At 39.1% G+C, this 26,047-nt stretch overlaps 1 pseudogene; it reads left to right on the plus strand.

Moving 5' to 3' along the window:
* The first annotated feature begins 1,659 nt into the window (after positions 1-1,659).
* LOC148000165 (large ribosomal subunit protein uL6 pseudogene) lies at positions 1,660-25,070 on the plus strand (annotated as a pseudogene).
* Positions 25,071-26,047: the final 977 nt, after the last annotated feature.

Consider the following 26,047-nt stretch of genomic DNA (forward strand, 5'->3'; position numbering starts at 1 on the left):
TGACTGGAAAGGAGAAAGGAATGGAAAAGTTCAGAGAATTAGGCATTCCAGAGTGGATATACTGTGGAAGGCTGGGCTAAAGCTATCAGTTAAAAATCTCTACTATAAAGAAGAGTCATAGGGGTTGGGGATTTAGCTCGGTGGTAGAGCGCTTGCCTACCAAGCGCAAGGCCCTGGGTTCGGTCCCCAGCTCCAAAAAAAAGAAAAAAGAAGAAAAAAAAAAAGAAAAAAGAAGAGTCACATAGGTACTCACTGTATTAGAATAATGGGTTCTCATGAAATATGCACCAGCATTACTAAGATTCTTGCTTTGCTAAGACTGGAGTTTTCACTACAGAAACATCTCCAAACAGTAGAGACCAAGAGGCTGGCTTAGTCACACAAATCTAGGTAGGCATTTGCATCACAATAAACAATGGCCTAGAGAGGCAACCACGAGTAGCAAAGATGTTTATTAGAGTGTAATAATATCTATAGTGGTCCAGGAAATGGAAGCTTTTTTTACCCAAACCTATCGAGCATAAGCAGAGATGGAATTGAGGACCCTACGACATCACAGCACACAGTTGTCATTTCCATAAATGTCTGCAATGGATTTTAAGTCTTTGCCAATGGGAAAGTGGAAAACCCAAGGATATTGAGGACTGCTGGGCAAAAAGACTGAGTTGGCTTTTAATGCAGAGATTCAAAGTGACAAATGGTTAGAGTAGGAGCATATAGCAGCAGGGTAATAAAAATGCTTCTGTCCAAACCAAATGCAAGGTCCAATGAATCAAAGCAGAGGCTATTTTTTCTCACCTTGGATTTAAAATTGTATACTGGGTAATTCGTATAACTTTTTTCTTGTTCATTTAATCTGAAGAAAAACATTGATACCAGCAGGGAAGATACAAAAATGCTAAATACAAAATAAACTGAAGTACATAACCAGTTGACCTCAACCATCCAATCCACCGACTCACTAAGTACCAGTGTAATGACCTCAAGAATGAATTCATCTTGAAACCAAAGCTCTGAGTCCAAAACACTGATCTGGTTCCTGCAGCTACAAGATGGCCAACCTCACAGCAATAGAACCTTTCCTGAGCCTGCAGTTTGCATATTCCCCAAGAACAATTAGCAATTATTCTTGGCAATTAGTGCAAAGAGGATTTTATGGAACATAAACAGGTTGAATTGCAGGACTGAAAGGGTAGGGAATGCTTCACTCTATTGGGAAGACAGAATTTAACTGAGCTGAAGCTATAGCCATTGGTCAGTCCCTGAAGAACCCCTGTGATAGAGAAAAGCTGACAATGCAAAGGGATAATGTATTGTCACCCCAGAGCACCAGGAAGACCCAGGATTTCAGTTATAGTTTACAGGCAAGGAAAAATAAGTTTGGCCTATAGATGAACCACTGGATCATCTTTTGACATACACTTACCCAATTGATACAATAAAACAAACAAACAAACAAAAAGCAACTTCAGGAACAATGTTCTGGGTGGCATGGTAGTCAGAGTCTTAGAACATGAAAACCCAAGGTACTACAGTGAAGAGGTAGGGACATTCATAATCAATCAGTTCATGAATGTGGATCTTTTACGAATGAGATAACATGCCTACACAAAAATACAAAAAAGAACTTGCCTATCTTTTTTCCTGTAACTTGAAAAAATGATGAAATCAGTCATCTATAATTCAGAAAGAAAGCGTTCACTGGGAACCTTACGTCAGTATCGTCTAAGTCTCCATAAGTGTGAAGTAAATTTCTGCTTTGTAGTCATCCAGTTGATGGCATTTTTCCTGTACCAACTCAAACCAAGACACCCACTTCAGCATTCATTTTCCAAGTTGTCGGAAGTGCTAACCCCTGACAGTTGATCAAATGAGAAGTGTTTCTGGCTGATACAACCTGCTTTATCCACTGTTGTGTTCCGTTTTAGAAAGAGTTCACATTTAACCGTTGATGAATGGGCGTTAAAATGTCTAGACCCTTAAACTCAATTTAGAACAACACTGAGGAGCCCTTCCTGGCCCAGCAGTCACAATGGTATCTGACATAGCACATCTATCCCAGTTCTTCTATTTTTCTTTTCTCATGTGGTTCACCTCTCTCTCTCTCTCTCTCTCTCTCTCTCTCTCTCTCTCTCTCTCTCTCTCTCTCTCTCTCTCTCTCCTTCTTCTTTCCAAGTGAAAATACATTTATTGTTCTTCCTTTGACTCTAGTACAGATTCATGTTGTAATATGTAACTCTCAGGTATTTTGCTGACAGTCTTTTCAGTTTAAGGAACATGGGGAGATGCCTTGTGGGGCAGTTTGCAAACCTGAGCATTTCTTTTTTTTTCTTTTTTCATTTGTTTGTTTATTTATTTATGGAAATTTTTTTATTAACTTGAGTATTTCTTATCTACATTTCGAGTGTTATTCCCTTTCCCGGTTTCCGGGCCAACATCCCCCAACCCCTCCCCCTGCCCTTCTTTATGGGTGTTCCCCTCCCCATCCTCCCCCCATTGCCGCCCTCCCCCCAACAATCTAGTTCACTGGGGGTTCAGTCTTAGCAGGACCCAGGGGTTCCCCTTACACTGGTGATCTTACTAGGATATTCAATGCTACCTAAGAGGTCAGAGTCCAGGGTCAGTCCATGTATAGTCTTTAGGTAGTAGCTTAGTCCCTGGAAACTCTGGTTGCTTGGCATTGTTGTTCATATGGGGTCTCAAGCCCCTTTAAGCTTTCCAGTTCTTTCTCTGATTCCTTCAACGGGGGTCCTGTTCTCAGTTCAGTGGTTTGCTGCTGGCATTCGCCTATGTATTTGCTGTATTCTGGCTGTGTCTCTCAGGAGAGATCTACATCTGGTTCCTGTCGGCCTGCACTTCTTTGCTTCATCCATCTTGTCTAATTGGGTGACTGTATATGTATGGGCCACATGTGGGGCAGGCTCTGAATGGGTGTTCCTTCTGTGTCTGTTTTAATCTTTGCCTCTCTTTTCCCTGCCAAGGGTATTCTTGTTGCCCTTTTAAAGAAGGAGTGGAGTATTCACATTTTGATCATCCCTCTTGAGTTTCATGTGTTCTAGGCATCTAGGGTAATTCAAGCATTTGGGCTAATAGCCACTTATCAATGAGTGCATACCATGTGTGTTTTTCTGTGATTGGGTTACCTCACTCAGGATGGTTTTTTCCAGTTCCATCCATTTGCCTACGAATTTCATAAAGTCATTGTTTTTGAGAGGTGAGTAATATTCCATTGTGTAGATGTACCACATTTTCTGTATCCATTCCTCTGTTGAAGGGCATCTGGGTTCTTTCCAGCTTCTGGCTATTATAAATAAGGCTGCTATGAACATAGTGGAGCACGTGTCTTTTTTATATGTTGGGGCATCTTTTGGGTATATGCCCAAGAAAGGTATAGCTGGATCCTCAGACAGTTCAATGTCCAATTTAAACCTGAGCATTTCTAACATTGCACAGTTCATCTGCATGGTTTGTACATTGCATTTCCTTTCTACCGTTTTTTACTTGTCTTTTGTTTTGTTTTTATTGGATAGTTTATTTATGTACATTTCAAATGTTATCCCCTTTCCCGGATTCCCCTCCACAACCCCCATCACATCCCCACTCCCCGGCTTCTATAAGGGTGTTCCCCACCCACCCACTTCTGCTTCACCATGTCTCACTTTTCTTTTTTATTTTTTATTGGATATTTTTAATTTACATTTCAAATGTTATCCCCTCTCCAAGTTTCCCTTTCCATAACTCCCCTGTCCCATCACCCCTCCCCCTGCTTCTAGGAGGGTATGTATTCTCGACCGAACCCCTTCCCGCCTCCCCAACCTCATATTCCTCTACACTGGAGGGGAGTCCAGCCTTGGCAAGACCAAGGGCTTCTCCTCCCAGTGGTACTCAGGCCATCCTCTGCTACATATGCAGGTAGAGCCATAGATCTGTCCTTGTGTAATTTTTCGATGGTGGTTTAGTTCCTGGGAGTTCTGATTGGTTGATATTGTTGTTCTTATGGGGTTGCAAATCCCTTCAGGTTCTTCAATCCTCTCTCTAACTCCTCCGATGGGGACGCCATTCTCATTTCCATGGTAGGCTGCGAGCATTCACCTCTATATTTGTCATGGTCTGGCAGAGCCTCTTCAGGAGACAGCTCTATCAAGTTCCTGTCAGCATGCACTTCTTGGCATCAGCAATATTGTCTGGGTTCAGTGGCTGTATGTATATGCGCTGGATCCCCAAGTGGGGCAGGCTTTGAATGGCCATTCCTATAGTCTCTGCTCCAAACTTTGACTCCATACCCCCTCATATGAATATCTTAGTTCCCCCATCTAAGAAGGACTGAAGCATCCACATTTTGGTCCTCCTTCTTCTTGAGCTTCATGTGGTATCTGAATTGTATCTTTGGTAATTCAAGTTTTAGGCTAGTATCCACTTCTCAGTGAGTGCATACCATGTATGGTTTTTGTGATTGTGTTACCCCACTCAGAATGATATTTTCTAGTTCCATCCATTTGCCTATGAATTTCATGAAGTCATTGTTTTTGATAGCTGAGTAGATGTACCACATTTTCTGTATCCATTCCTCTGTTGAAGGGCATCTGGGTTCTTTCCAGCTTCTAGTTATTATAAATAAGGCTGCTATGAACATAGTGGAGCATGCGTCCTTGATATACATTGGAGCATCTTTTGGGTATATGCACAGGAGTGGTATGGCTGGGTCATCAGGTAGTAGTATGTCAAATTTTTCTGAGGAACTGCCAGTCTGATTTCCAGAGTGGTTGTACCAGCTTGCAATCACATCAACAATGGGGGAGTGTTCCTCTTTCTCCACATCCTTGCAAGCATCTGCTGTCACCTGAATTTTTGATCTTAGCCATTCTGACTGGAGTGAGGAAGAATCTCGGGGTTGTTTTGATTCGCATTTCCCTGATGACTAAAGATGTTGAGCATTTCTTTAGGTGCTTCTCAGCCATTTGATATTCCTCAGCTGAGAATTCTTTGTTTATCTCTCTACCCCATTTTTTAATAGGATTATTTGATTCTCTAGAATCTAACTGCTTGAGTTCTTTGTATATATTGGATATTATCCCTCTATCAGATATAGGATTGGAAAAATCGTTTCCCAATCTGTTGTTTGCCATGTTGTCCTAATGCCAGTGCCCTTTGCCTTACAGAAGCTTTGCAATTTTATGAGGTTCCATTTGTCGATTCTTGATCTTATAGCATAAGCCATTGATGTTCTGTTCAGGATATTTTCCTCAGTGCCCATGTGTTCGAGGCTCTTCCTTACTTTCTTTTCTATTAGCTTGAGTGTATCTGGTTTTATGTGGTAGTCCTTGATCCACCTGGACTTGAGCTTTGTACAGGGAGATAAGAATGGATCGATTTGCATTCTTCTACATGCTGACCTCCAGTTGAACCAGCACCATTTGTTGAAAATGCTGTCTTTTTTCCACTAGATGGTTTTAGCTCCGTTGTCAAAAATAAAGTGATCAGAGGTGTTTGGGTTCATTTCTGGGTCTTCAATTCTATTCCATTGATCAACCTTCCTGTCTCTATACCAATACCATATAGTTTTTTATCATTATTGCTATGTAATACAGCTTGAGATCAGAAATTCTGGTTTCCCCAGAAGTTCTTTTCTTATTGAGGATAGTTTTCACCATCCTGGGTTTTTTGTTATTGCAAATGAATGTGAAAATTGCTCTTTCTAACTCTATGAAGAATTGAGTTGGAATTTTGATGAGCATTGCACTGAAATTGCAGATTCCTTTTAGCAAGATGGCCATTTTACAATATTAATCATGCCATTCCATGAGCATGGGAGATCTTTCCATCTTCTGAGATCTTCTTCTGTTTCTTTCTTCAGAGACTTGAAGTTCTTGTCATACTGATCTTTCATTTGCATGGTTAGAGTGACACTGAGGTATTTTATGTTATTTGTGACTATTTATTGTGAAGGGTGTTGTTTCCCTAATTTCTTTCTCAGCCTGTCTCACTTTTCAATGACAAGGGCATGCACTCCTCTACATGAGCTGATATGGATTCCTCAGAGTTAGCAAAACACAAGAAATTCTGCATGACATCAAGTAGATGTCTCTTTCCTTTGTCTTTCGGAGCATTACATTCCTACAAACAGCAGGGAAAGTGGCAATGCTTTCTCTTCTTCAAGGGCACCTTTTTTTTGCATAAGCACTGAAGTCAATGGCTTTGAATGACACACTGGTAAGTGTCACCCTATTCTAATGCTAAAAAATTTTCCTTTGTCAAATCTGTCTGCTTTTAACCCTAGTCACCTTAGTCACTGTGACCAGAATTATGTAAACTTTCTAAATAGTCTAAATGTTCTAAAAATACAGTAAAGCACAAGCCTCCACACCAACCAAGTTACAATATGATGTCTGACCGAAACCCACAAAATGAGAATATGATGGGAAAGTCATTTATCAAAGTGGCAGTGACCATAACCAGCTCCGATCACTGTCTGAAACCAAAACAACTGAATGGATGGTATTCAAAGCCATTCCCTCATCCCTGGGGAGCTATTTTACCCATGTATTCCCACAGATGCTTTTCAAATTAATCTTACATTTTTAGTTCAATAATTAAAGGTATCCCTTGAGCTATTTCCAAATTCTAGCTCTGTTTTCAGACTCTTACTTGAACTATAAAATGGGCTGTGAAAACATGTATTTATTACCACCACCTAAAGTAAACCCCTGAGTATTTTAAATCCTAAGTGAATGTCTTCAGGGAGGAAAATACAACAAACACAGGAAATGGCATTGTCCATTGTTTGTATTTGCTCATAGTGGCAAACATAATATTCATAAACCACTCTTTTTACATGTTTTACTAGGGCTCATGAGTTCATGGACATTCCAACTATTGCTCCCTCTGCTCTCTCTTTCTTACCTTCCCATCCTATAGCTCTGGTTATCAGAGGTGACACTACCATGACTTTAAATATTTACTAAAATAGAGAAATGTATTTTCCCTTTTGTTTCCATTTGCTTTTTGTAAATGTAGGAAAAACGAGTTACAGACTTGTACCAACAATACTGTCCTTATTATATTTAAAGTATTCACTATGAGCAATATGCTATGTGTGTGTTACCTTTGACTTGTAATTGAGGACTTAATGTGAACTTAAATTCCACAGAAGAAATAAAACCCTCATGTGTGTTGAGGATTCTGCAGACCATCCGGAAGATTAGAACATGGCAGCTATAGAGAGAGTAGATGTTGCAGAGCAAGAACCATACTCAATTTTGAGCACTCCCTCCATAACCATGCATTGCCAACCTCAAGTTTTGTCTTGGAATATTAGGTAAAAGTTTTGGAATCCATTAACTTAGCAGAGTACCAGTACCACTAAACAAAAGCTGAGAAAGTCAGCAGACAGCATAGAAACCCATAGCAAAGCCCCAACCAGGCTGCAGGAACCCACCTGCTGGCATTCCCACCAATGTATTTGGCAAGTGTATTGACTTGTGAGTTATACTGTGACTACAAAAATGCATTTAACCTCCTCCACAGTGAAACAAATCATTTAGGACGATCTAATCCATGTCCCAGGTCATTTATTTGCCTTACAATGAACTATCTCTATTTCACACTGATCAAGAGATATTTTGTGTTTTCATTAGCTAACATTCAAGGATTCTTGACATAGCAAACTCATTCCACTGTAAGAGACTGTTTAGTGCTCACATCTGTGAAGCAAACGCAAACAGTACTTTAAATTACAAGATCTAAATCTCCAAAATAGCACTGTACTCGTCAATTAGAAATAAGTTCACATTAGTAAGGAGACTAGCAAGTTAAATTTATAGGTAAGAAAGGTGGTACAGGCATTGCCACTTTAGAAATAGGATATAAGAGTCTGGGGGTGCCAACCTCATACCTTCAGGATTAACATTCCACAGCATGCCCATAATATATTCACCATAATAACTTAAAGGAGAATCCACTCCGGACCTTGATGTCACTGTTGTTGCATCTCTTTTGTAACAACTTTAGGGTCAGAGAGTGGGTGTAGCATGAAATAATAAAAAATGGATTTACCATTCCACACTATGCTGTGCACTGGTGGGCCACATGGCACCAGTGAGGTGTTCTCATCTTGACAGAATCTCTGACCCTTTGTTCTCAAAATGTTTCTACCTGACTCACTATGTTCCCAGGCTGGGTTTCTGCCATGCCAACCCCATGCAATGACTGCCTATCTCGCAGTTAGCTGTCACAAATCCCTGTGCCCCAGTGAAATCAAAAGTCTACAGGCTTGTAATTTATCAATCAGATTTGTATCAGTAAATTCTTACCTCACAAAATGTTCACACAATAAACTCAGAGGCAATTGATATTGATATAAACTGCCCATCTAGATAAGACAAATTGTCCTATAATTATCTATCCCTTATAAGATAATCATATGAAAGCACTTGAAATATATTGTTGATCTTCCTACTTGCAGACAGCTTAAGAAATTGTCTGATAAAGAGGAAAGAATAAGTTGATTGGCCAAGAGAACCTTGTAATGCTAGAACTTTGTTCCCTGCTATGCTGTTTGTGGTAACTGTTAAGGTAACACATAACAGGGACCAACCATACACATTGGACCTATATTCCTAATCCTCCACTTAACATAGGAGTAAGTTGAGGAGATATGAATACCCCTGTGATAGTTAATGGATTTTCTTGGCTACCTAGTCCTTATCATCACTGAGGACCTGCTAAAACCTATGGAGGAGGGTAAGGACATCAAAACTTATACTCTGGGAGTGCAAGAGAATTCCTATTTGTATGGTGTGATGGTCAGTATATGCAGGGAGTGGCACTGTTAGGAGGTATGGCCTTCTTGGAATAGGTGTATCACTATGGTCATGGGCTTAAGACCCTCACTCTAGCTGCCTGGAAGTAAGTCTTCCACTAGCAGCCTTCAGATGAAGATGTAAAACTCTCATCTCTTCCTGCACCATGTCTGCCTGGATGCTGCTATACTCATTACGTGATGATAATGGACTGAACCTCTCAACCTGTAAGTGAGCCCCAATTAAATGTTGTCCTTTATAAGAATTGCCTTGGTCATGGTGTCTGTTCACAGCAGTTAAACCCTAATTAAGACATATGGGTAATGGAACTCAATGTTTAAATACAACTTTCCAAAGTGTGGTTATCTATAGTTAATACTACCCAGGATTTTCATAATAAATTTTGTATGCTTTATGCATCTGGCTTTAAGAGAAAGAGATTTTGTGAGATGTGGGTTACCAACAAGGAATCTAGCTGGATATATTGTCAACAATATAAAAGTGAGAACCCTCCATGCTTGCTAATGTCTCCCACTGAGAAGTCTTTGATTGGAGCTGTTATAGGTTCCAGAAAAATATTCTCACCAAGAATTGAGATAGCAGTGGTATAATTTAAATGAAACTGTGGAAATTAGTTTTATTGTTTATGAACTTATTGAATGACATGGAGTTGGAATGTCAAAGCCTCTCTTGAAATTTTACAATTCAGTAAACTAATTTGTGGAAATTAGCAAGTGCCTTTTGCCCCTTTAAAGCATGGAAAGGAAAAGTAAACATTAATGATAGTAAGTCCTACTTTGTGTACAAAGTATACAGTAAGTATGCTTTGTCTTTTAGTTTAAATTAAAGTCAATCGTTTGCAGTGTGTGTACCTATTTGTTACTGAAAAGGTCTGTATAGTGGCACCCTAATAATTATAGTATCATTTGTGAACTCTGTATTCTTCATACTTATGTTAATACTAATATGTCTTTAGCTATAACTTCTGAAATTTGTACATCCTTAGAGCAAGTCCAGCAGTCTGGACACTGGTGAAGGTGTCAAGGTCATAGCAAGACTCAACCTGTGATGATTCTAGTACAGAAGCTCCTTGAAAGAATATTAAGAAGTACTCATTGGATGGTTGGACTGATTGTTGCTGTAATTCTGGGAATAATTGCATTAACTGTCACTGCTGCTACAGCTGGACTGGCATTTCATAAAGACATTAAAACTGCCGGTTAATTAGAGACTGGCATAGGCATTCTACAGAACTTTAGACTCTACAGAAAAGAACATATAGTGAGACAGTGAAATAGCTGATTTGAGACAAGCTGTAATTCTAATGGGACATTGGTTAGAAATATTGAGGGAGTAAATAAAATTAAAATGTCATTAAAATGTTAAAAAAAATAAGATAATCATAGCTACCTGTGCTATTTAAAATCACATGGATCTGGGTCAAACGTCTCCTCCTTCATCTACCTTTCTTCTCCCCTCTCTATCTTCTCTGTCCCATCTCTAAAATTCTCAGCCTGCCTTTCTCTTTCACTGATCAATCACAGGCCTTGCCTTATCTTGTGCCTGCCCTCACCTGCATATAAACATTACCCCACATTTCCTCTCTTTTTGTCCAGTTAAAAGACTCTTTCCTCTCAAATATAAACTGAGCATAACTATTACCATTCTGTAATTTATAAAGTATAAAAATGCCTAACACCAAGTTCATCATTTTTTTTCAATTAAATAGAACACATTGTTACTTATCCTAACTTAAGCAAGGCTTAAATTCTGTATGTTATAGCCTGGGTAGCTTGTATGCTATCTGAAAACTAACCAATTAAATATGCTTTCTCAATGTTAAACAGACTACACAGGCTATGAGGCTATAACTAGTCTTCAACCCCATTAGAAATCTGAAAAAAATCAATATTATCTGAAAATATAGGAAACCTAACACAGTTTCCAGAACTGAGACAAGTTGTAGAGACAGCTGCCTACCTATACAGCCCCTGTAGGTCAGGTAGTTGGGGTGTCAGTCTTCAGTCTTCTGGCCCAGGATCATCTGGCAGACCTTTGTAATAAAGAATTTTGAAGGACGAATTACCCTGACTTGGCAAAGATTATTAGCTGACTATTCCGCATGGTGTGTCCTTTTTCTTGATGGTATTTTGTTTGTAAATGAAATAGGCAATGTCTGCCCACTGGCTACCTTGCTGTGATGTATAACTTCACCTGAAGGTGGATGCTTAGTTTCTTCTTTGAATCCTTGAAAGGAGAACCATTAGGAGCACATATGTCTCAACAAATGATAGGTAATGTCAAATGTCACATTCTGTGCATTTCTGGCATTTTTGAAAACTATCTATGTAAAGTAATCTGAATTAGTGTCTGTTATCTACTGTCATTTATATTCTACTACTATTTATATTCTAAATAAAATATCTAGCAAGCACCCCTAGCAATTAACTCTGAGCCAAGAATTTGCTATCTGGCCCTTGCTTAATCATCTAAAGACAGTTTGTAATGGCATTAATAGAAGGATCAAATCTAACCTTCTACTTTTAAAATTTTGTAACAATAGAGGAAAACCTGATTCTCAATCAAAACAAATTCTGTACCAAAGTAAGAAATTATAGATTCAACTTAGTAATGATTATAAGGATTTCTACCAAATGAGAGATTATGGCTGTATAATAAATTTTAGCTAATTCTTCCCTCTTCAATTTTGACCATTTCTAATTTCTCCAGAAAGACAACCCTAGAATAACCACCTCCACCCTCCCAAAGTTTTGTGAACTAGGTCAACAATTCTTCATAATTTCTTCAAGCTGTACATAGGCATCGAGAGGGGGGTAGGGGAAATGGGAGAGTTGCTTGGACTTAAGAAGGCCACATCAACAATTTTTGTTCAATTGAATCAGGAGTTCAAGCAGGTCACTTCCGCACATCTGATGATGAGACTGACCAAAGCTGTACACTCTGTAATATATAAATCTCAAAACAAACTTTCGTATCATCAAGATATGTGTATGGACTGTATAGGTCCATGTCGGGAATACAGACTGGTTAAGATAAAATTCTGTTCCTTTTTGGTTTTATTCTCTTGAATCTAGATCTTCTGGGGATCTCCCTCTATCAAATCTGATCTATATAGCTGTGGAATCTAATCACCATTTCTAAAAACTCAAAGACAAAACCTTTCCCCCAAATCAACATATCCTTTAGTCGGCAACCAGAAAAGCTTGTATCTTGCATTCTCACCCAAAGAAATAATATAACCACAAAATTCAAAATCACACCCATTTTGAAAATTAAAACAATCCAAAGAAAATGAAATAAACTAAAATCCTATATGAGCCTATTCTTAGGCTTTTTCTAGTCTGTCATGTTAGGAAATTAACCCAAAATTTTCATGGAGCCCACGAACAAAGAATATGAGTTTCCTGTAGAATTCAGTATACCATCTATCTGTTATGCTCTCAACCTGGAGCCACAAAATTCTCTTTTTCCTATCTTAGTTCCAAACTGCGGGCAAAATTTCCCATGTGATTCAGAAAAACTCTGTATATAAATCTATTCCAAAAGCAAATAAACCAGTCTTTGAATTAAATCATACTCTAATCAACATCTTGGGTTTTTTTTTTTTTATCTTTATTAACTTGAGTATTTCTATTTTACATTTCGATTGTTATTGCCTTTCCCGGTTTCCGGGCCAACATCCCCCTAGCCCCTCCCACTCCCCTTCTATATGGCTGTTCCCCTCCCAACCCCCCCCATTACCGCCCTCCCCGCAACAATCATGTCCACTGGGGGTTCAGTCTTAGCAGGACCAAGGGCTTCCCCTTCCACTGGTGCTCTTACTAGGCTATTCATTGCTACCTATGAGGTTGGAGCCCAGGGTATAGTCTTTGGGTAGTGACTTAGTCCCTGGAAGCTCTGGTTGGTTGGCATTGTTGTTCATATGGGGTCTCCAGTCCTTTCTCTGATTCCTTCAACGGGGGTCCCGTTCTCAGTTCAGTGGTTTGCTGCTGGCATTCGCCTATGTATTTGCTGTATTCTGGCTGTGTCTCTCAGGAGAGATCTACATCTGGTTCCTGTCGGCCTGCCCTACTTTGCTTCATCCATCTTGTCTAATTGGGTGACTGTATATGTATGGGCCACATGTGGGGCAGTCTCTGAATGGGTGTTCCTTCTGCCTCTGTTTTAATCTTTGCCTCTCTATTCCCTGCCAAGGGTATTCTTGTTCCCCTTTTAAAGAAGGAGTGAAGCATTCGCATTTTGGTCATCCCTCTTGAGTTTCATGTGTTCTGTGCATCTATGGAAATTCAAGCATTTGGGCTAATATCCACTTATCAATGAGTGCATACCATGTGTGTTTTTCTGTGATTGGGTTACCTCACTCAGGATGATATTTTCCAGTTCCCTCCATTTGCCTACGAATTTCATAAAGTCATTGCTTTTGAGAGGTGAGTAATATTCAATTGTGTAGATGTACCACATTTTCTGTATCCATTCCTCTGTTGAAGGGCATCTGGGTTCTTTCCACCTTCTGGCTATTATAAATAAGGCTGCTATGAACATAGTGGAGCATGTGTCTTTGTTATATGTTAGGGCATCTTTTGGGTATATGTCCAAGACAGGTATAGCGGGTCCTCAGATAGTTCAATGTCCAACAACCCATAACTCTTAACAAAATAGAAGCAGTCATTAAAGGTCTCCCAACCAAAAAGAGCCCAGGTCCAGACGGGTTTAGTGCAGAGACCTATCAGACCTTCATAGAAGACCTCATACCAATACTATCCAAACTATTCCACAAAATTGAAACAGATGGAGCACTACTGAATTCCTTCTATGAAGCCACAATTACTCTTATACCTAAACCACACAAAGACCCAACAAAGAAAGAGAACTTCAGACCCATTTCCCTTATGAATATTGATGCAAATATACTCAATAAAATTCTGGCAAACCGAATCCAAGAGCACATCAAAACAGTCATCCACCATGAACAAGTAGGCTTCATCCCAGGCATGCAGGGATGGTTTAATAGACAGAAAACCATCAACGTGATCCATTATATAAACAAACTGAAAGAACAAAATCACATGGTCATTTCATTAGATGCTGAGAAAGCATTTGACAAAATTCAACGCCCCTTCATGATAAAAGTCCTGGAAAGAATAGGAATTCAAGGCCCATACCTAAACATAGTAAAAGCCATATACAGCAAACCAGTCACTAACATTAAACTAAATGGAGATTAACTTGAAGCAATCTCACTAAAATCAGGGACTACACAAGGCTGCCCACTCTCTCCCTACTTATTCAATATAGTTCTTGAAGTTCTAGGCACAGCAATCAGACGAAAAAAGGAGATCAAGGGGATACAGATTGGAAAAGAAGAAGTCAAAATATCACTATTTGCAGATGATATGATAGTATATTTAAGTGATCCCAAAAGTTCCACTAGAGAACTACTAAAACTGATAAACAACTTCAGCAAAGTGTCTGGATATAAAATTAATTCAAATAAATCAGTAGCCTTCCTCTACACAAAAGAGAAACAAGCCGAGAAAGAAATTAGGGAAACGACACCCTTCATAATAGTCCCAAATAGTATTAAATACCTTGGTATGACTTTAACCAAGCAAGTAACAGATCGGTACAATAAGAACTTCAAGACACTGAAGAAAGCAATTGAAGAAGACCTCAGAAGATGGAAAGATCTCCCATGCTCATGGATTGCCAGGATTAATATAGTAAAAATGACCATCTTACCAAAAGCGATCTACAGATTCAATGCAATCCCCATCAAAATACCAATCCAATTCTTCAAAGAGTTAGACAGAACAATTTGTAAATTCATCTGGAATAACAAAAAACCCAGGATAGCTAAAACTATCCTCAACAATAAAAGGACTTCAGGGAGAATCACTATCCCTGAACTCAAGCAGTATTACAGAGCAATAGTGATAAAAACTGCATGGTATTGGTACAGAGACAGACAGATAGACCAATGGAACAGAATTGAAGACCCTGAAATGAACACACACACCTATGATCACTTGATTTTTGACAAAGGAGCCAAAACCATCAAATGGAAAATGGATAGCATTTTCAGCAAATGGTGCTGGTTCAACTGGAGGTCAGCATGTAGAAGAATGCATATCGATCCATGCTTATCACCCTGAACAAAGCTTAAGTCCAAGTGGATCAAGGACCTCCACATCAAACCAGATACACTCAAACTAATAGAAGAAAAAGTGGGGAACCATCTCAAACACATGGGCACTGGAGAAAATTTCCTGAACAAAACACCAATGGCTTATGCTCTAAGATCAAGGATCGACAAATGGGATTTCATAAAATTGCAAAGCTTCTGTAAGGCAAAGGACACTGTGGTTAGGACAAAACAGCAACCTGCAGATTGAGAAAAGATCTTTACCAATCCTACAACTGATAGAGGGCTTATATCCAAAATATACAAAGAACTCAAAAAGTTAGACCACAGGGAGACAAATAACCCTATTAAAAAATGGAGTTCAGAGTTAAACAAAGAAATCACAGCTGAGGAATGCCGAATGGCTGAGAAACACCTAAAGAAATGTTCAACATCTTTAGTCATAAAGGAAATGCAAATCAAAACAACCCTGAGATTTCACCTCACACCAGTGAGAATGGCTAAGATCAAAAACTCAGGTGACAGCAAATGCTGGGGAGGATGTGGAGAAAGAAGAACACTCCTCCATTGTTGGTGGGATTGCAGACTGATACAACCATTCTTGTAATCAACATCTCTTAAGGAAACATTCGCTAGCTCTCTGCTGTGTAATTATCCATCACTTATAAGACATTCCTCGATACCTGTGACCATTTAAAGCCACACAGATCTAGGTCGTCCTCTTCCTTCATCTTCCTTTCTTCTCCCCTCTTGGTCCTCTCTGTCCCATCTCTCTCATCCCACCTTTCTTTTTCACTGTCCAATCACAGACCTTGCTTTATCGTGCACCTGCCCTCACCTACATATGGATATTAACCCCCAAGTGGGAACTTCAGGCTTAGAGAAAGAGTTAGATTTTTATCAGTTGCTTGCTGATAAATGAACTCGTGAAAAACTCACTTTCAAAATGAAATATGCCTGTGAGGTTTGGAAGTTGGAAGGAGACATTATTTCCATATCTCTCAGTTTTATATATATATATATATATATATATATATATATATATATATATATAGAGAGAGAGAGAGAGAGAGAGAGAGAGAGAGAGAGTGAGAGAGAGCTATAGATAGAGAGTGAGAGAGAGGAATGGACACAGAGAGAGATAAACAAAGAGAGGTAAAGTAACGGGCACTGGGTAGTCTAAGAACTGCCTGCATGCTGAAAAACCTGAGAACTAGGCAGCAGCTCAGTCCACAGAGCTGGTTGCCTCAGTAGCCACAATCAAGCCAAGGATCAAGATTCACCATCACTCCCTCCTATCTCCACCTACTGAGGGCCACTTAGTAACTAACTGCCTCTGAAGAGTTTTCACTAACAACTGACAGAAATCCTGAAAGTGATCAGTATTCACACATATTGATGGCATAGGTATGGTTAAAGAAATATGAAATGCAAATAACTTGCAGTGGTTTGCGAATCCACTAGTAATAGCTATTAAAATTAGATGTTTTCATATATTTCAGCTCAACAGCTGAACGTCTGGAACTCTGTTCTGTGGGTATCAGAATACAAAAATACATTAGAGGAAATACACAACTATATTGAAGTTTTGATTTAAATGGCACAAAATAAGGTAAAGACTAAGTGAGAAATGGTTAAAAATACTGTTTATGACGTGCTACACACCATGACAGCTCTTATTCAAGAACATCGCTGTATGAAAGGGGTGACAGTGTTCCACCCTGTGTTGTGACTTAGAATACTTAATAGTCTACTGTTGCAGAGCCAGTGATGACCAAGTATGTGTGATGTGGGTAGATACACTGTATTTACAGAAAGTGCGAGAAGTCAAAACAAGAATAAGAAAGGCACAGTGAGCTAAGATATAAAAGTTGTCAAAGACTATCACTAAACAATCTGTGGGATACAGTTCTATGACATGACATGTGCATTTGGAACCAGGCCTAAACTATAAATGTAACCTATGCTACTGACTTAAAAGGGGTATCTTTTCAAGAACCAACATATGAGACCTCATAAAACTGCAAAGCTTCTGTAAAGCAAAGGACACTGTCATTAGGACAAAATGGCAACCAACAAATTGGGAAAAGATCCTTACTAATCCTACATGTGATAGAGGTCTAATATCCAAAATATACAAAGAACTCAAGAAGTTAGACTCCAGAGAGCCAAATAACCCTATTAAAAAATGGGATACAGAGCTAAACAAAGAATTCTCAGCTGAGGAATGTCAAATGGCTGAGAAGCACCTAAAGAAATGTTCAACATCCTTAGTCATCAGGGAAATGCAAATCAAAACAACCCTGAGATTCTACCTCACACCAGTTATAATGCCTAAGATCAAAAAATCAGGTGACAGCAGATGCTTGCAAGGATGTAGAGAAAGAGGAACACTCCTCCATTGTTGATGGGATTGCCAGCCGGTATAACCACTCTGGAAATCAATCTGGAGGTTCCTCAGAAAATTGGACATTGAACTGCCTGAGGTCTGAGCTACACTACTCCTGGACATATACCCAAAGGTACTCCAACATATAACAAGGACACATGCTCCACTATGTTCAGATCAACCTTATTTATAATAGCCAGAAACTGGAAAGAACGCAGATGCCCTTCAACAGAGGAAGGGATACAGAAAATGTTGTATATCTATACAATGGAGTACTACTCAGCTATCAAAAACAATGACTTCATGAAATTCATAGGCAAATCGATTGAACTAGAAAATATCATCTAGAGTGAGATAACCCAATCACAGAAAAACACACATGGTATGCACTCACTGATAAGTAGATATTAGCCCAAAAGCCCGAATTACCCAAGATAAAATCCACAGACCACATCAAGCTCAAGAAGAAGGATGAACAAATTGTGGATGCTTCAGTCCTTCTTAAAAGGGAGAACAAAAATATTTATAGGAGGGGCTATGAGACAAAGTTTGGAGCAGGAACTGAAGGGATAGCCATTCAGAACCTGTCCCACCTGGGTATACAGCCCATTTATATACAGCTACCAAAACTAGATAATATTGATGAAGTCAAGAAATGCATGCTGACAGGAGCCTGATATAGCCATCCCTGAAAGGCTCAGCCAGAGCATGTCAAATACAGAGGAAATTGCTAGCAACAAACCATTGAAATGAGAATGGGTTCCCCATTGGAGGAATTAGAGAAAGGATTGAAGGAGCTGAAGGGGCTTTCAACCCCATAAGAACAACAATACCAACCAACCAGAGCTCCCAGGGACTCAACCACTACCCAAAGAATACACATAGACACACCCATGGCTCCAGCTGCATATGTAGCAGAGGATGGCCTTGTTGGGCACCACTGGGAGGAGAAGCCTTTGGTCCTGCCAAGGCCGGACACCCCAGTGTAAGAGAATGTCAGGGTGGTTGGGTAAGGCCCTTATAGAAGAAGGCAAGGGGGATGGGAAGGGGGCTTATGGCTGGAAACTGGTAAAGGGAATAACATTTGAAATGTAAATAAAAATATCCAATAATAAATAAATAATAAATAAACAAACAAACAAACAAACAACAAACAAATAAATAAAATACTAGGTAAGCAATTGGTTGCTTTTCCCATAGTACCCTTCTGTATTTTGCAAATATATTTTGGACCAAAGAGGATTTAGGTTTTTTGGAAGGTAACAATAAATTTTTTCCTCTGGTTAAAAAAAGGGGGGGTATCTTTTACCTTCTCACTGTTCCCAAAGGTTCCATGCAATAAAACCTCAGCTTTCCTGCTTACCATAAGCTACTGGAAGCAAGAATTAATGGAGTGTCAGGTACCATTGACTACAGCTCTTGCCCCAGAAAGGGTCGAGTAGATGATCAACACTTTGAGTTTGATCTCTTTGCGTTTGAGACCAGCCTGGTCCATATAGCAAGTTCCAGGCTTATCAGGGCTACATAGTCCCACTATCTGTAGGAAACCAAAAGCAACCACAAAAGTATCCCCCAACGACTTCTCTTTCTTTCTGCCTTTCTCTGTGGACACACAACTTCTTTCTTCTGCCAAAACTAGTCTTGGCCATCTGCTCCAATGTGGCACAACTTCTCAAACTGAGTGGAGTAAACCTCTTTTCTCTTCAAGTTTCCTGACGGGTATTTTCTTACACTGATGAAAAACTAATATCTAAGAAATGAAATAATGTCTAATCTTACAAATCTCTCTGGGATAAAGGGAACAAACCTCATGTCTATAAACATGTATATAGTATAGATTAAATTTGTACCAGCAAACATAAGAGTATGGATGTAAAACATTATTATGTCTTATTTTACATGTTGTCTCATTACTTTTTTCACTCTATCATTTGTGGATTTTTAAAAGTTTAATATAATCTTGGTTTGGTTTGTTGCTGGTGTCTTTAATCCCTCTACAAAAAAAAATCTTTATGCATTTAAACATCATGAAGTATTTTCTTTATTCCTCCCTCAGATAATCTAGGGTAGCAAGTCTTCTCTTCTTGTGTTTAATTTGGTTTGAATCAATTTTTATACATGGTAAAAGATACATATATAATTTTATTTTCCTACACATATAAAAATGTTCACTAAAACTAAGGATTATATTAAGAAGACTTATCAAAATCCACTTGATCGTAAGCCAACTAAAATATGCTTTTCTTTTTTCATTTTTTATTGATTATATTATTTATTTCATATGTTATTCCCCTTCCCAGTTTCCCCTCCATAAATCCACATCCCCTCCCACCTGTACGAGGGTGCTCCCCCACCTGCCCACCAAATCCTGTCTCAGCATCCCAGCATTCCTGTATCCTGGGTCATCTAGCCTCTACAGGACCAAGGACTCCCCTCCCAATGATTCCAGACAACACAATCCCCTGCTACATATTCAGCTAGAGCCATGGGTTCCCCCCTCCAACCCCCTGCCACGTGTACTCTTTGGTTGGTGGTTTAGTCTCTGAGAGCTTTGGGGGGTCGGGTTGGTTGATATTCTTGTTCTTCCTATGGGATTGCAAACCCCTTCAGCTCCTACAGTCCTTGTCCTAACTTCTCCATTGGGGTCCCCATACTCTGTCTGATGTTTGGCTGTGTACATCTGCATCTATATTAGTCTGGTTTAAAGGGGGAGTTTGAGTTGCAGATCCATGGAAGGGTGAGCAGTGCTGTTCCCAGGAGAAATGGGTTATTGGAAAGATTATAGTGCCAGGCACAGAGTGGAGGGAAGTTAAACAAAACTTTTTGTGTGTTTTATTTGATGATGATTTCTATTTTTTTTGTTTGTTTGTTTTCTGTTTTTGCTGTTCTTGTTGTTGTTTGATTTTTGGTTTTTTACTGGAGTTACAGTGCAGTTAAGCAAAATATGAAGCTACAGAGAAATGGGGCTCTGTGATTTAGAGATAACTACCTGAGAATTTAGCCCCAACAGGACTCTGATGTGGGAGGGGGAGGGTGGGTATGCTAAAGCTGAAAAGCAAGTTAATCCCTTCCTGTCTCTTGCATTTTTCCCTTTAAGCCTACTGTGACATTTGAAGAATCTACTCCTAGAAAAATATCATTTCAATAAAAACAATTAATTATAGAAATTGCCTCTTAGTTCTGATTTCTTTTGATCATTCCTGTGTAAACAGGAAAGTCATGAGTCCTATAAGCTTAGGAAAGTCAATTCAGCTTCATTCTGTGCAGTGTCAACATTCTTCCTCCTTGCTGCAGTTAACATCAAATGTCTGACCACAAGAAAGATAAACTTGCCCTTACTTAGTAACTGCATTTAGAGCATAGATCTCATCTCAGAAGATGCACGGTAGAATTTTCACACACACCGGCACATACACACACACACACACACACACACACACACACACACATTAAATGTGTAAAAATACAAATAACTGCTTGTGATCCATTCATTTGGTCATGAAAACGGTCTGAGAAGAGAATCAGTGGGAAGAGAGGAGCGAGTGTTGTTATTAGAATTCAGCTCATGTGTTCATGCTGACTTCACAATTCATAAAAAGAAATTTCACACAAATAAAGTCCAACCTCAAATATTTTTCTTCCAACCTCAGGTTCTTCGAATTACAAGCTAAATATTAATTCTAGTCAACTGAATAATACAACAGACCAAACATGTTATAATTTGCCGAAATTTCAAATGATTTAGGAAAATTCACCCAGCCTTCCCCTCATATCCCAAGCAATTTTTATATCCACACCATTCAATGTATGATCATTAGCCACTTTCTAAATACTTCAAAATGTCAAGTCAAATCTCAGTTCTCTAAGGGTAAAAGCCCAATCTATTTGCACTAAAAATAACAAGAAGGAGGAAACTATTCAGAGCTGACTTCTAAAGTTATCACAAAAGCAGTGTAAATAGTGATCCTATTTCCCATTGGCTGAAAGATCAAGACAACATTTTCTCAAGTGAACAAGCATTTGAATGTCAATTTGTTTTTTCGGTGAATTAAAAACTTACTGTATGCTAATAGCCAATATATGAAACAGCCTTGACCCATCAAAGAATAAATTGAAGGTTAAAATTAACCCATCGATTTTTTTACATTGCAATACTATTTGTCCTTTAGAAACAGGAAGTCCTGCCATTTGTGATTACCTGGTGCCAAAGGGAGTAATATAGACACAGGAAGACAAATATTGCATGATATGCTTCTTGTGGGATGTTAAAAGTAGTTGAACTTGGAACAAAATGAATTTTTCAAAGATGTTAGAGGGGTAAGAGGAGAGATTGGGTCAAAGATACCTTTAACTATAAAATGAATGAGTCTATGATGGTTTGCATGAGAAATGTCTCCCATAGGCTCAGTTAATTGAACAAGTGGTGCCCAGTTGGTGATACTGTTTGGAGAAGTGATGTAGCCTAGCTGGAGGAAGTGCATCACTGGGCATAGGCTTTGAGAAGCCATAGCTTCAGTCTACTCCCAGATTACTCTCACCATCTCATATCTGTTGCTGAAGATGCGATCTGTCAAGTTCTGTTCCTACCAGAATGCCTGCCACTTGGTGTTATGCTTTCTAACATACTTTTATGGAAGCTATCCTTCGAAACTATAAACCCAAATAAATTCTTTCTTGCATAAGTACCTTTTGGTTATGGTGCTTTGTAGCAGCACCAAAAAAAAAAATTAACACATTTTACCTATTGCTAAGTTTGTCTAATAATGATGTATTTTAAATTTGAAATTATCTCAACAAGTATATCTTAATGCTCTGCTTTGTCATCAAAATTTTTATTCTTTGATAATTTATTTATACAATAAATTCATTTATCTATTACTCTCTCCCTTCCACCCTCTCTTACTTCCCTTCCACTTTTACCAGGCCTCTCCCATCTTTACAAATCTCTTTCCTACATTCATTACTTTTTGTTTTGTTTGTGTCCCACAAATTAAGGATCATTTATTTTCTATTTAAGCCACAGGGTCATTTATGTTTCTCTGGACTTAGAACACTTCTATTTATCATAGACAGACATGTTTACTAGTGAGTATGTAACTGGATACTATGCCTCTCCATTTCCTGGTATCTGTTATCCATAAATTAGCAGTAAGTGGCATTGACTTGTTCTTTCCCTATCCATGGCTCACTATTAGGTGGATACAAGTTGTGTGGTGTGTGTGCCAGTAGGCACAGTATTACAATACTCAACATGATTCCCTGATGTAAAGCAGGCCTCAGATCCAATAAGGAATTTATTGGTTGCACCACTATTACACCAATAGGCATATCTTACCTGATGGGTTAGTATTACATTTCATAGAGTTTCCAACCTGATAAGATCATAATTTTATTCTCATGCCCCCTCACAGCCCATATCATACCTTATGTGCTAGACAATAAGGCAGAAGATTTGAGCTTGGTTACAGCTTAATTTCTCTATATCTTAAATTCAAGGTTTATGGTGTTTTCAACCAAAGGGCTTAGTTATCCACCACAACTAGCTATGTGGCCATATTGAGGGCGGCTTTCCCCCATAATCAATAATTCACATAGCAATATGACACATGTGAGACAGATCAATTACATCTCTGATGGGCATTGGCTAGCCTTTTGGTGTGTCTTTCTTTCTTTTACATTTTTAAATTGAGCTACCAGACAGTAGATTTTGATATACCAACCTTGTTTTGATTAATCCTACCTCCACCTATCTCACTTCCCCATTCTCTAACTCCTCTCTCTGTTAAAATCTTTATCCCCCATGATTTCTCTCTCCATCTCGATTTCACTTGTATACTACTGTCCCTCTTCCCATAATGTAACCTTCTCCTTGAGTTCTCTCTCTCTCCCTCTCTCTCTCTGTCTCTCTCTCTCTCTCTCTCTCTCTCTCTCTCTCTCTCTCTCCCTCTCTCTCTCCTGCCCATAACTTTCAGGTGATGATAATTATCTTGATTTTTTGAATCACTAGTCAATATTTACTTATATAGAAACATCATGTTATGCATTAAATATATGCATCATTTCTCAATGTAGAATAGAATATTTGGAGATCAACAAGTAATTAATTCACTGGATCAATACAATATGGTTGTACTCTAGGTAGGTGATTCTATTCAATACACTTTCAGTTAAGAGTTAATTCATTTCCAAATAGAAGCTCAATTATTATCTCTCGAGTTTGACTAGCTTTGATTTTATAATCTTGTTGCAACTCTACACTGTACTGAGAAATTAATGATAATATATACATTGTTTAGACAAAGAGAGAAAAAGAATGGGGGTAGAATTATATTGGTCATCACCAAAATCACCATAGCACATCACTCAATGTATGATGAGAAAGGTCTCCGATTTCTCACTTCTCTTTTCTTTGGTGAGAATGAATTTCCACTTAGCATTTAGTTACTGTGCTTTATTTGATCGTATGGATATTACATTTTCTAAATAACCTTATCAAGAAATGACTTTTGGACACATGTTTTCAACCATTACCAGAAACAGGTACATATTATCTCTAAATGTCTTTTATTAAAAGTCTTATGCAATTCTTTTCCTTGTCTATAAAACAAAGAAATTATTTCTAGATTTTAATTCTTAATTGAGAGCTTGACAGTTGTTTCCAGAGGCATCCGTCAAATGGGAGTGAAACCATAAGCATTTTGATGCATGTTCACCAAGAGAGCACAGACCATTTCCTTGTGCCTGGGGAAGTGTGGTGTGATGGAAGGACTGAAAGAAATTTGGAGGAGAAAATGAAACTAGCTCATGTGGAATGACAGGCTGCTTTATTGAGGTGGTTTGTACCACTATCTATTTTAAGATTGACACCTTTAGGATGATTCCAGTGCTGCTGTTATTCTAACTGAAGTGACTGGCTCCAGCCAGTTCATCTTCATCATGGTCTTGCCAACATCTGGAGTAAAGAGCATAGAGACATAGTGTAAATAGCAAGATTTCCTGAAACCGAGTCTGCACTGTAAGTTTAGCAGTGAATGTGAGGGGTGGGGGATTTTATGTATCCAAAGACAGTGTAGCTGGATGGTAAGGTAGTTTCCAGTTTTAAGTTTGTGGAGGGCTCTCTTTGCCCCATCTACTGTGAGAACGAAGACCATTCTCAGCAGACTGTCAACATTCCGGAAAATGTCGACATCAGTCTGAAAGGGCGCACAGTCATTGTGAAGGGCCCCAGGGAACTCTGCGAAGGGACTTCAATCACATCAATGTAGAGCTGAGTCTTCTTGGAAAGAAAAAGAAAAGGCTCCGTGTTGACAAGTGGTGGGGTAACGGAAAGGAACTGGCCACTGTCAGAACCATCTGCAGTCGTGTTCAGAACATGATCAAGGGTATGACACTGGGCTTCCATTACAAGATGAGGTCTGTGTATGCTCACTTCCCTATCAATGTCGTTACTCAGGAGAATGGGTCTTTGGTTGAAATCCAAAATTTCTTGGATGAAAAATACATCCGCAGGGTTCGGATGAGTACAGGTGTGGTGGCTTATTCTGTCTCTCAAGCCCAGAAGGATGAACTAATCCTTGAAGGAAATGATATTGAACTTGTTTCAAATTCAGCGGCTCTGATTAAGCAAGCCAGTTAAACAGTTAAAAACAAAAATATCAGAAAGTTTTTGGATGGCATCTATGTTTCTGAGAAGGGAACTGTGCAGCAGGCCGATGAATGAGACCTCAGTTTCCTAGTTCCAGAAACAAGATCCTGATCACCAGTACAATTTTGGCTCTTTGGGGACAATAAAAGACTTACATATTGGGAAAAAAAAGTTTGCGGAGGACTTCCATACAGATTACGATAGTGACTATACTAATATTTCTACGTGCAGCAGAAATTTCTTTTCCTTCCCTTTTCATCCTTCACCCCTCTATTTCCTTCCTTTTCCTTTTTTCTTTCTACTTTTCTTACCCCCTCCCCCCACCTGTATGAGCAAAAGTGCATGCGTGTGTGTGTGTGTGTGTGTGTGTGTGTGTGTGTGTGTGTGTGTTTGAAAACTTATGGTAATCTTTTCTCTCCTTGTCCTATGTGGGACCCGTGGATTGAACTCAGGTTATCAGGTTTAGCAGCAAGCACTTTTACCCACTAAGCCATCTCACAATCCCACTTTTAAGGTTTCTTTATTTATATATTTGCAAACATTGCTATCTCTAATTTCTTTTTTTCTTTTATTGGATATTTTTATTTACATTTTAAATGTTATCCCCTTCCCTAGTTTCCCCTCCAGAAGTCAGATATCCCATATCCCCTCCTCCTGCTTCTATGAGGGTGTTCCCTCACCACCCACCCACTTTCTCCCATCTCCTGCCCTACACTGGGACATTGGTCCTTAACAGGACCAAGGGCCTCTACTCCCATTAATGCCCAACAAGGTCATCCTTTGCTACAAATGTGGCTGGAGCCATAGGTTCATCCCTGTGTATTCTTGGGAGAGTGGTTTAGTCCCTGGGAGCTCTGGGGGGGGGGGATCTGGTTGATTGATATAGTTGTTCTTCCTATGGGATTTCAAACCCTTTCAACTCCTTCAGTCCTTTCTCTAACTCCTCCATTGGAGACCAAGTTCTGAGTTCAATGGTTGCCTGCAAGCATCTGCCTCTGTATTTGTCAGACTCTGGCAGAGCCTCTCAGGAGACAGCTATATCAGGCTCCTGT

The sequence above is a fragment of the Rattus norvegicus genome, chromosome 17 (genome assembly GCF_021556685.1).
Source record: "Rattus norvegicus strain SHRSP/BbbUtx chromosome 17, alternate assembly SHRSP_T2T, whole genome shotgun sequence".
In the NCBI taxonomy this organism is placed as follows: domain Eukaryota; kingdom Metazoa; phylum Chordata; class Mammalia; order Rodentia; family Muridae; genus Rattus; species Rattus norvegicus.